Genomic DNA, 12,087 nt, shown 5'->3' with positions numbered 1-12,087 from the left:
CGCAGGCCGCGCGTGACCCATCAGGGTAATCCACTGGCAGGCCATGAGACAGTTTGTTTGCATTGACTGTCCGCAGGCATGGTTGCCTGCAGCTCTCAGTGGCCGCAGTTCGCCGTTCCCAGCCAATGGGAGCTGTGGGAAGCGGCGGCCAGCACGTCACTGCGCCCATGCCACTTCCCTGCGAACGGTCAATGTAAACCAACTGTCTCGCGGCACACCAGCAGATTACCCTGATGGGCCGCAGGTTGCCCACCACCTGGTTAAGGACTATTTTGAAAAGCTGGACTTGCATAAGTCCATGGGGCCAGATGCAATGCATCTGAGGATGCCAAGGGAGTTGGCTGATGTGATTGTAGAGCCATTGGCCATTATCTTTGAAAAATCATGGTGATCCGGGGAAGTTCCAGATGAAAGGAACTACAGACCAGTCAGCCTCACCTCAATCCCCAGAAAAATCATGGAGCATGTCCTCAAGGAATCCATTCCGAAGCACTTGGAGGAGAGGAAGGTGATCCGGAACAGTCAACACGGATTCACCCAGGGCAAGTCATGCCTGACCAACCTGATTGCCTTCTATTATGAGCTAACTGGCTCTGTGGATATGGGGAAAGCAGTGGACGTGATATACATTGACTTTAGCAAAGCTTTAGATATGGTCTCCCACAGTATTCTTGCCAGCATGTTAAAGAGGTATGGATTGGATGAATGGATGATAAAATGGATAGAAAGCTGGCTAGGTTGTTGGGCTCAACGGATAGTGATCAATAGCTCGATGTCTAGTTGGCAGCTGGTATCAAGTGGAGTTCATCCTGGGGCTGGTTTTGTTCAACATCTTCATTAGTGATCTGGATGATGGGATGGATTGCACCCTCAGCAAATTTGCAGATGACACTAAGCTGGGGGGAGAGGTAGATACGCTAGAGGGTAGGGATAGGGTCCAGAGTGACCTAGACAAATTGGAGGATTGGGCCAAAAGAAATCTGAGGTTCAAGATGGACAAGTGCAGAGTCCTGCACTTAGGACAGAAGAATCCCATGTACTGTAGAGGCTGGAGAATGACTGGGTAATTGGCAGTTCCCCAGAAAAGGGCCTGGGGATTACAGTGGCCTAGAAGCTGGATATGAGTCAACAGTGTGCCCTTGTTACCAAGAAGGCTAATGGCATATTGGGCTGCATTAGTAGGAGCATTGCCAGCAGATCAAGGGAAGTGATTATTCCCCTCTATTCAGCACTGGTGAGGCCACATCTGGAATATTGCGTCCAGTTTTGGGCCCCCCACTGCAGAAGGGATGTGGACAAATTTGGAGAGAGTCCAGTAGAGGGCAATGAAAATGATTAGGGGGCTGGGGCACATGACTTACAAGGAGAGGCTGAGGGAGAGGCTTATTTAATCTGCAGAAAAGAAGAGTGAGGGGCGATTTGATAGCAGCCTTCAACTACCTGAAGGGGGATCCCAAAGAGGATGGAGCTCGGCTGCTCTCAGTGGTAGCAGATGACAGAACAAGGAACAATGGTCTCAAGTTGCAGTGGGGGAGGTCTAGGTTGGATATTAGGAAAAACTATTTCACTAGGAGGGGGTGAAGCACTGGAATGGGTCACCTAGGGAGATGGTGGAATCTCCATCCTCAGAGGTTTTTAAGGCCCAGCTTGATAAAGCCCTGGCTAGGTTGATTTAGTTGGGGTTGGTCCTGCTTTAAGCAGGGGATTGGACTAGATGACCTCCTGAGGTCTCCTCCAAACCTAATCTTCTATGATTCTATGAGTTGTTTGTAAATATACAGTTTGAGAAGGATTTTTCTTTGCAAAAAGCAGATTAAAAGTCAATCATCATTATCCATGAACTATCTGTAGTTCTTTATATATTTAACTTGTTTTTCAATATATGAATATAAATAAATACCCTATTTAAGGCTAATTTCAGACATTTTTACTCATGTTATGTAGCAACTGTGACAAAGCTCTGTCCTTGCCCCCGTGGGTCTCGTGTTTCCTGGCGGATTTCGCTAGCCTCAGAGGCTGACTGTGACCCTGCACATAACCCTTCTCTCTCTAGAGATAAGGGTCACAGTCTACTGAGCCATTTTCATCCTAAACCAGCGAGGGAGGTGAGGAGAAGCTATCCTTCCTTGCACAGTCTTTGTTGTCTCCCAGTCTCAGTGATTAATCAGGGGGCAAAGGTGGATGGGGGAAGCCCAGGCTCACCCTCTACTCCAGGCTCCAACCCAGGGACCCTAATAGTATCAGCTATGGTAGCTGACCTTCTAGAAACATGACACGTACAATTCCCTGGGCTACTTCCCCCACAGCAGCCCTCACTTCCTCAAGCTCCACTTCACCCTTACCTCAGGGCCTCCTTCCTTGTGCCTGATATGGTGTGTACTACTCAGCCTCTCCAACAGCACAACTTCCTCCCACAGCTCCTGGCATCCACACCCACCTGACTAACTGGGAGGCTTTTAACTAGTTTCAGCCTGCCCCTGATTGGCTTCAGGTGTCCCACTCAACCTAGCCTTCTCCCTGCCTTCTGGAAAGTTCTTAATTGGCCCCAGGTTTCTTAATTAACCTGGAGCAGCTGCCATTTCACTTATCCTGGTACCAAGGATTTGTTTAGCCTGGAGCTAATATATCTATCTCCCACTACTTTTCTATAGCCATCTGGCCTTGCCCCGTCACACAACTTACTCTTTGAATTGTCTCATTGAATAATGCACTGCCCAGTATCAGGCAAAAAATGTCTATTGTTCATAGTGCAGTTTTTGAGGGATGATTATCATCTTGTCCTCTGATCTTTGGTATAATCATGGGTTAACTATTTAGAATTGCGATATATGCCTGTCACAACTTTTTCCCTTTTGCAGCAGACCTAATCCAGTGCATCATCATGTCTTAAGTGGAGTCATGGTTACACAGAATCCAAGCAGCCTCACAGGGAAGGAAACTGTTTAATAAACATTAAATCATTTGATGAATGAGAAAAGTTCTCTTCTAAATTTAACTTAAAAGTATATTCTCATCTTTTTATTTGCCCAGAACATACTCTTCTGGTTCCAGAAACTCAGAGTAATATAAATCTCTCATCCATACAAATTCACAGTCATATGGCGTAGGCAGAACTTTCCTGTGAATTAGATTAAATGAGAGTTAACTATCTTGACTCTGCAGATGATGTTACCCTCCAGCAAACCCTTTCAAAATGTGATGTTGGGTAAAATGTGACCATTTCCATCAGCATCAATGTAAATGTTGCTACACCAGAATTTGTTAGTTATAGGAAGGGAGAAGGAATGCAGGGTAATGTTTGCAGAAAAAGTAGATGAGAATTTTAGTAAATTTCTGCTGAATGGCCACAGATGGGGAAATCCAGAAGTAGATAAACGTAAGGACTGGAAAAGTAAGCAGTATGGTCCAGCAGCAGCAACTGAAGACTGTTCAGCTGAACGGTCTGTCTCAGAACAGAGCTGGAACTGTATCATAAAAAAAAGTCTACTTGTGTATAGATCAGTAAATTTGCTACCTGGCTGGTTTTAAACCAAATCACCCAGTTCAGTCAGGTGTAGCCTACTAATGTATTTTTTCAGGGTTGTTTTAGAGTTCCAGATTTGTCTAAGAATAAATATTAATACAGGGTGATTATTTCAGAGCTCTTGGATAAAGCCAATTATTTTGCTAAGTAAAATGAAGGATCTTAATTTTGGGGAGGGCTAAGAGTCCACCCCACTTTTTGAACTAGTAACATTATGGGAAATTAATAGAAGTAATGTCAGCCCAAACTTTCCGAGTTAGATGACTGTAACATGTTTGCATGTATGATAAGTGTATATGTCTAAGAGCCAGGTAACCAACCAAGGAAAGAAGGCTCCAATGTCTTGATAGTCTCTGATGCCCCAAACTCAGAAGCCAGTCACTAGTATAGATGAAGAAAAGAAGCTGGAGAAGGACCAGTTGTCAGGAACTATGGACCTGAGTTCCCTCACCTGAGCCTCCTGTTAGCTGGCTGAGCCCTTAGGCCAACTAATGAGCCCAGCTGGGCTGAGGCAGAATCACCTGATTGGTCGGACCACCCAATTAGCTGCAGGGAGCCTACAAGTCTCTGTTTAAGTTCAGCAGCAGTGACAAATTGCTAGTTGCTTGACACAAGTGCAGCTGTGATTGCTCCTGTGCCTTTCCTGACCTAATCCTGTTCTATGCTTGGTTTCCAGGTCTAGCTCTGACTGCCCATGCCTTATTCTGTGGTCCTAGTTGAGGAATATAAACCATTAGTGGGAGAGATGTGGATATGGAGACCATGAAACTGCATTTGGAGGGACAGGAGTAGAACCAAGAAATAGGGAGTGAAACATTGTGTGGAAAGCAGGAGGGAAGTGGAGGGGGATGTTGTTTAGAAAATGCACCTCTTTTGTCCATGACATGGTGCTCTCCTTGTAGCCTGAGTTCATCAAATACTTATGCTTAAAGTTAAGCATGTACTTACACTTAAATTCCATTGATTTCAGTAGGACTTAAGCCTGTGCTTAAGGCCAGGTTCAGGAAAGCATCTCTTTTCAGGACAGCATTTAAATATGTGCTTAACCCCTATTTAAGTCAATGGGATCTAATGTATCCTGAAGAAACAAGGTTGGATTTAAGTGCGTACTTAACTGCATTCCAGGATTGGCGGTGAGGGTGAGGGCCAGACTGTTATCAAAAATTTTGTAAAATATCAAAGCAATAAAGTTATAATAAGTGAGGTAGAAGCTACAAGTGGAGAGGACAATTTAGTGCCTAGATGCTGGATTTATCTGATTTATGGCTTACCAGCCATGTTTAAAGCAGTAGTGCCAAATAACATCATCTTTAGAATTACTTGTATGCAATGCGTCTCTGGGTAGTCACTGTTAAGAATGATGTAAAAACCAGGAATGTTTCATTCCAGAAAGATTTAGACATATTTCAGTGTACAATGTGCAACTCATTTTTCTTAGTATAGCTACATAAATGTAGGTTCTGTATGCGCCACTAAATCAGGACATATATGTTGTATGAGATTTAGATGTATTCAGAATGTATAATGCTTTTTTCATAATGTTGTATTTGTACGTATAGTTTTCTATACTTCACTTATTTGAGAATTTCATTTCATAGATTTCTCCCAGGGAACTAATTTAGTTGGAAAATAACAATGAATTTGCCTTTTGGATATCATAGTGATGGGTATGTTACAGATAACTAGGTAGAGACTCTTAATTGGGATAATATTTACATAAATTCTATTTAACAAGGATGTATTTGGCTGGTACCACCAGGTTACATGGAATTTAATCAAACAATAAAAATTGGTAAAATTCTAAGCCTTGGCTTTTCAATGCAGAAGTTGTCAAAAGAAGAAAAATATGACATGCAGTGAATATCCTCTTTGTTCTTACTTTTTATTCAGTATGATGTATTACTGCATTATAAATCTTTGAAGATTTTTTTAATGATTTCTTCTCTTAATTTGGACAGCTACATAATTGGGGGTGCGAGATCAGCCACAAGAATGCAATCAGAATGATTCTACTATGCAACAAAGTTCTACTTTGTACTTTTAGTTTAGAGCAGAGGGAACAATTTCATGTGGTCACAGTCTTTGCTATCACAATAAAAAATGAGCTGGAATATTTAAGACTCTTATAGTATTGATCTCCAAACTCTTTGCAAACATTATTAATTAATTAAGGCTCAAAATGTCCCTTGTGGGTGTTGTGATGCCCCTTTTATAGATAGAGTGAGGCTCAGACACTTAGTGATTCCTCCGAAGTTGCAGAGTAAATCATTTGCAGAACCTGGAAAATGCCCCAAGTGCTCTGAATTCCAGGCCTGACAACTAACTAACCACACAAAATATAAGAGAAACGCATCCACCCAGATCAATGCCGATTGTAAAGCAGCCATAGACATGGTGGATCCAAGCACTGGACAACTCCACCCTGCATAGAAGGATAGCATCAGAGCATATTGCCCTCGTCATAGCCCCTGTGCTGTAACCCTCTGGGGGCCCAACACAGGGAGAGTAGCCAGGAAGAAGGGGGCCTGGCTGGGAAGTTGCTGTGGCTGACTTGCCCCAGCTGCCTTGACCGGCCACTCTTATTTATGCAGGGGACTTGCCCAAGTCCCCAGCAAGCCTGGAATGGAGGAGTGCATTGTGGCCATCTTCACCCTTCCCATCTTCTGCCTCTCCTTTTGCCATCAGTACAGACTACCAAAACCAGAAGATTTTGTTCTTACTAGTACCCAGTATGTCTCCCATTGATGTCAATGGAGGTTTTACCATTAACTTTAATGAGAGACCTGGACCCTAGATATCTGTAATAAGACAAAGGTTAACTATCTGAAATATTTACCTGTCCTGCTTTGCCCTTCAATCCAAAGTTACCTTCACCATGAAATAACACATGAATCAGTTGCAGTAAAGTTTCTATTTTTATTCTGAAATAAAGCAGTGACGATTCAGGTATACACAGGTCAAAACAAAACTCTATAAATACCTTTTTAATGGTGTACGTTTCTATTCATCTTATTATTTGGACTCCTGCTAAGTCCCTGATTTAATTGTTCTTTGCAAGTCCCTCTTGCTGATATTCTGAGGCCCTGCAGAGGGGCAACCTACCTTAGAAATGGAACAGAAAGTTAAGAGAAAATTCAAGCAATCTGGCTGGTTAATGGGCACACCATCAACTTCCTAAAAATGATCTGTCTGTACTTTTTGAGAATGCATCTCCCATAAATACAATGTGTACCTATTTCTCCCCCCCGTCCCCACCTTCCAGTTTATAATAGGATTAATGTCCTTGATATGAAGCATTTCCTGGGGATTAATAACCATTTGAGGGTTAATGACCTGAGGTTGTGATTTAGGCCATCAACTCCTCCAAGCTGCTCATTAATCCCTAGGATATGCACTATGCTTCAGTCACCATTGCTTAAGTTAAGTATTTCCTCAGCATCTCCTAAGAACAATATTCATTTTAAGGCATTTCCTCTGAAGAGGCCTAGAAGTTGGACATTTGTTTATCCTTGTGTTTTGTTAGGAGAGAGTTCACAACTGCTTTTACAGCTACCTGTATTACAAGTTGCAGCATTTATTCATATTGGCACTATAATGATGGGCACATGAAAAATGGCTAAAATAGATTATTAAATTGTGCATGGAAGTATTAACATCTACTTGTTTTAACTGCTGACAATCTCATAAACTAAATTAAAACAATAACTTCCCCATCCTAATTTTAGTAGATGGTGCATTTCAGATTTACATTTATGGATCTTACCACATCCTGCTAAATTATCTCATCATTCTGGCTGCAAATGATGTCCCAAAATGCGGAGCTGTGTGAAGGTAACAACCAGGGCTGGTGTTAGGAGGTAGCAATCAGGGCAGTTGCCCGGGGCCCCATGCCACAGGGGTCTCTGTGAAGCTAAGTTACATCATATCTACAGAGTCACTGAGGGTAAATGTAATGTGAATATTACAGTAATTTAATCTCAAAAAGTGGAAATAAATCACACTAAAGCAGAGGTTTTTAAGGTATGGAGCATGACCCTCTGGGAGGGAGGAATGTTGCAGAGGAACATTTTTGGGGTGGGGGGATGAGCAACAATGATAGGCCACTCAGGCTTCAGCCCCAGGCAGTGGGCTCAGACTTCGGCTTCAGCCCCAGGCGGTAGGAGGTGGTGTGGGGTCCACTCCTTAGTTTCTGCCCTGGGCCCCAGCGAATCTAACATTGGCCCTGGTAACAGCATAATAGAAAGTGACAGCCTGTAAAAGAAGTGAGATGTCATTTCCAAATCAGATTCCTCCTATCCTATACAGTCTTGAACTAGAGATGGTGTTGTGGTTATAAAGCATGGTACTACAGTGGAAGTGTACTATACAGGACATATTTGCTGCTTGGATATACATACTTGTGAGCAGTAAACTTGTTTTTATTTCTGCTTATCAGCAAAAGATGATAGTTACTGTTGGTTATACTTTTAGATAAAGATCTTTCCGGATAGAATTGATAGTAACTGCAGTAGTTAAGCCTACCACTTCTAGAGTTCATCATCATATTATTAGGGCTGTCAATTAATTGCAGTTAACTCACGCAATTAACTCAAAAAAATTAATGGTGATTAAAAAAATTAATCACCATTAATCACACTTTTAAATAATAGAATACCAATTGAAATGTATTAAATATTTGTGGATGTTTTTCTACATTTTCAAATATATTTATTTCACTTACAACACGGAATACAAAGTGTATACTGCTCACTTTATATTATTTTTGTTACAAATATTTGCACTGTAAAAATGATTAACAAAAGAAATAGTATTTTTCAATTCATCTTATACTAGTACTGTAGTGTAATCTCCTTATCATGAAAGTGCAGCTTACAAATGTCGATTTTTGTTTGTTTGTTACATAACTGATTTCAAAAACAATGTAAAACTTTAGAGTCTACAAGTCCACTCAGTCCTACTTCTTCTTGTTCAGCCAATCACTCAGACAAACAAGTTTGTTTACATTTACAAGAGATCATCAGCATGGAAGCATGTCCTCTGGAATGGTGGTCAAAGCATGAAGGGGCATACAAATGTTAGCATACGTTAGCATATGAATGTTAGCATATCTGGCATGTAAATATCTTGCAATGCCGGCTACAACAGTGCCATGCGAATGCCTGCTCTTACTTTCAAGTGACATTGTACACAAGAAGCGGGCAGCATTATCTCCTGCAAATGTAAACAAACTTGTTTGAATGATTGGATGAACAAGAAGTGAGAAATGTTAAACATGAGAAATGTTAAAACTTGGCACTCCCTGGCAAAATTCATCACAACATTTGCAATGGTTGGTTTCCTGAAGAAGTTCCTTCCTAGGGATTAGAGCTTGCAAGTGACAATATTTGTTAAGTGGACTTGCAGGCTCTAAAGTTTTACATTGTTTTGTTTTTGAGTGCAGTTATTTTTTGTACATAATTCTACATTTGTAAGTTCAACTTTCATGATAAAGAGATTGCACTACAGTACTTGTATTAGGTGAATTGAAAAATACTATTTCTTTTGTTTTTACGGTGCAAATACTTGTAATCAAAAATAATAATATAAAGTTAGCACTGTAACTTTATATTCTGTGTTGTAATTGAAATCAGTATATTTGAAAATGTAGAAAATATTCAAAACTATTTAAATAAATGGTATTCTATTATTGTTTTAACAGTGCGATTAATTTTTTTTAATCGCTTGACAGCCCTAATTATTATTTTTATTGAGGTAGCTACTGCTCAGGGACCCCAAGCAAGATCAGGGCACCACTGTGCTAGGTACTGTACAAGCATATAGTAACAGACAGTCTCTGCCCAAAGAGACTACAGTCCAAAATTTAAGATAAGATGAACCCGCAACTGCAGAAGGTGTAACAAACAAACTGAAAAGAATGCGGGAGGAAGGACATCAGTAACAGTTATAGGACTGAAATAGACAGATTCACATCAGTTACATTGTTTCTGTATAAATTATAAGAGAACTGTGCATCAGCCCTTCAGTCACATTATACCCCCAGTCACATTGGGATCTGCAGCATACGTTGACAGATGATTGTGAGATATCAAAGCAAACTGTAAAGTCTAGAAACAAAAGACTTGTGGAAAAAAGGGATCCCTTACTCTCTAGGGTTACAAGAAGATGGGCCTTAAACTCAACACTAGTCTAGAATCAAACCAGTTTGGCCTGAGCTTTAGACTAGTGTCTTTGGCAGGGGAAGCTCAACATCTTATAGGGAAAAGGAAACACTTCTCTGGCAGTTTTTAAAAATAAATGTTTCAAGCAGCTCATAGGTTCAAAATATTTTTTAAAAAATCCTTGGGTAAAATGTATGTGGGGCACTGAGTCCAGGAGAAACGGTGATACATGCAATGTATTTATCACAATAAATGTGATTCGTTCATCATGTGGAAGGCAGGTAATTGAGGTTGAGAAGATGAATTGGAGAGTGGGGAGTGGATGAGGTGAATGATGTAAGTGCTTATTTCATTGCTTTTTATGGTTTGCATTGGTGGGTTCTGAGATCTAGCAACCCTAATTCAAAGTTAATGGCACCGTTTGTGTGGGAATATATACTGTCTACATACAATACTTAGTGCTTATATAGTACTCTGCATCAATAGATCTCAAATCACTTTGCAAAGGTGGGTATGTATCATTATCCCCAATTGCAAATAGAGAAAGTGAGACACAGAAACATGAAATGGCTTGGTTAAGGTCACAGTTGTTTAAGGCAGATCTCTTTATCTCTAGAAATATACACTTGTCCTGTGTATACATTTAAAAATATATAAGCAACCAAACTACATGACAAAATGATAACTATGCATTAAGGACCAGATTCAGCAAGATAGATATAAGCATATGCTTAATTTTAAGTATGTGACTAGTCCCACTGAAATCTGGTAAGTAAAATCACCCACTGTTCTGAGGCCCCTGCAACAGTGAGGCATAAAGAGGTGTGTTACGGACAGAGCTCCAGCCATAAGTGCTGGAACTAAGGTGCAGGGGGTGCGGCAGCTTGGAGGGACTTCCATTATATACACGGATTACAGTTTGGTTCAGTGGCTCTCAGCACCCATACTATAAAAATTGTTCCAGTACCCCTACTCCCATTAGCTGCATACTGCATACTTGTTAGTTCTGAATTTCCTGGCAGTTACTGGGTTAAGAGAAGCCCTTAGCATCATTTAACATAACTTGTAGGTGTATGAATAAAGTTTTGTTTGGAATTTCCTTTTTAAGGTCTATTGAGAATTTAAATGAGAGCCAGATGATATTTTTCTTCTTCATTGAGAAGACAAATGAAAAACATTATGAGAAATGTTAAAACTTGGCACTCCCTGGCAAAATTCATCACAACATTTGCAATGGTTGGTTTTCTGAAGAAGTTCTTTCCTAGGAATTAGAGCTTGCAAGTGACAATATTTGTTAAGTTTGTATGTTCCTGGTTATGAAAACCTGAATCAGCAAATAGTGACTGGAGGAAGTGTTCTGATATATATTCACAAAAAGAAAAGGAGTACTTGTGGCACCTTAGAGACTAACCAGTTTATTTGAGCATAAGCTTATGCATCCGATGAAGTGAGCTGTAGCTCACGAAAGCTTATGCTCAAATAAATTTGTTAGTCTCTAAGGTGCCACAAGTACTCCTTTTCTTTTTGCAAATACAGACTAACACGGCTGTTACTCTGAAACCTGATATATATTATACCCTGAGACTAGTGTGTGTTTGTCTGCACTACCGTGTAAGCCCAAGGTTTGAACTCAGGCTCAAGTCATAGAATCATAGAATATTAGGGTTGGAAGAGACCTCAGGAGGTCATCTAGTCTAATTCCCTGCTCAAAGCAGGACAAACCCCAACTAAATCATCCCAGCCAGGGCTTTATCAAGCTGGGCCTTAAAAACCTCTAAGGATGGAGATTCCACCACCTCCCTAGGTGACCCATTCCAGTGCTTCACCACCCTCCTAGTGAAATAGTTTTTCCTAATATCCAACCTCGACCTCCCCCACTGCAACTTGAGACCATTGCTCCTTGTTCTGTCATCTGCCACCACTGAGAACAGCCGAGCTCCATCCTCTTTGGGACCCCCCTTCAGGTAGTGGAAGGCTGCTATTAAATCCCCCCTCACTCTTCCTTTCTGCAGACTAAATAAGACCGGTTCCCTCAGCCTCTCCTCTTAAGTCATGTGCCCCAGCCCCTTAACGATTTTTGTTGCCCTCCACTGGATTCTCTCCAATTTGTCCACATCCCTTCTGTAGTGGGAGGACCAAAACTGGACGCAGTACTCCATATGTGGCCTCACCAGTGCCAAATAGAGGGGGGGAAAATAACAGATGGAGAACTCGGACGCAGAGAGGTTAAGTGACTTGTCCAAGATCACACAAGAAATCTGTGGTAGACTAGGATATTGAACCTACATTTCCCAAGTCTTAGCCAAATGCTCTAACCACTAGACCATTCCTTTTTCTACCCCCCTTTCCATCTACAAACAAATCATGCTAACTCAGGGCTCAACATAGGGTCCCAGGACCCCCTAG

At 41.2% G+C, this 12,087-nt stretch overlaps 1 protein-coding gene across 3 annotated transcripts in view; it reads left to right on the top strand.

Moving 5' to 3' along the window:
* The window catches only part of STARD13 (StAR related lipid transfer domain containing 13), a 475,243-nt gene that overhangs the window by 388,186 nt on the left and 74,970 nt on the right, over nt 1-12,087 (top strand). The gene's annotated exons all lie outside the window — the stretch shown is intronic.

Source organism: Lepidochelys olivacea, assembly GCF_965140295.1.
Source record: "Lepidochelys olivacea isolate rLepOli2 genome assembly, chromosome: 1".
NCBI classification, from domain to species: domain Eukaryota; kingdom Metazoa; phylum Chordata; order Testudines; family Cheloniidae; genus Lepidochelys; species Lepidochelys olivacea.
Note: the sequence above shows the minus strand (reverse complement) of the source record. Positions and strands in the feature narration are given on the sequence as shown.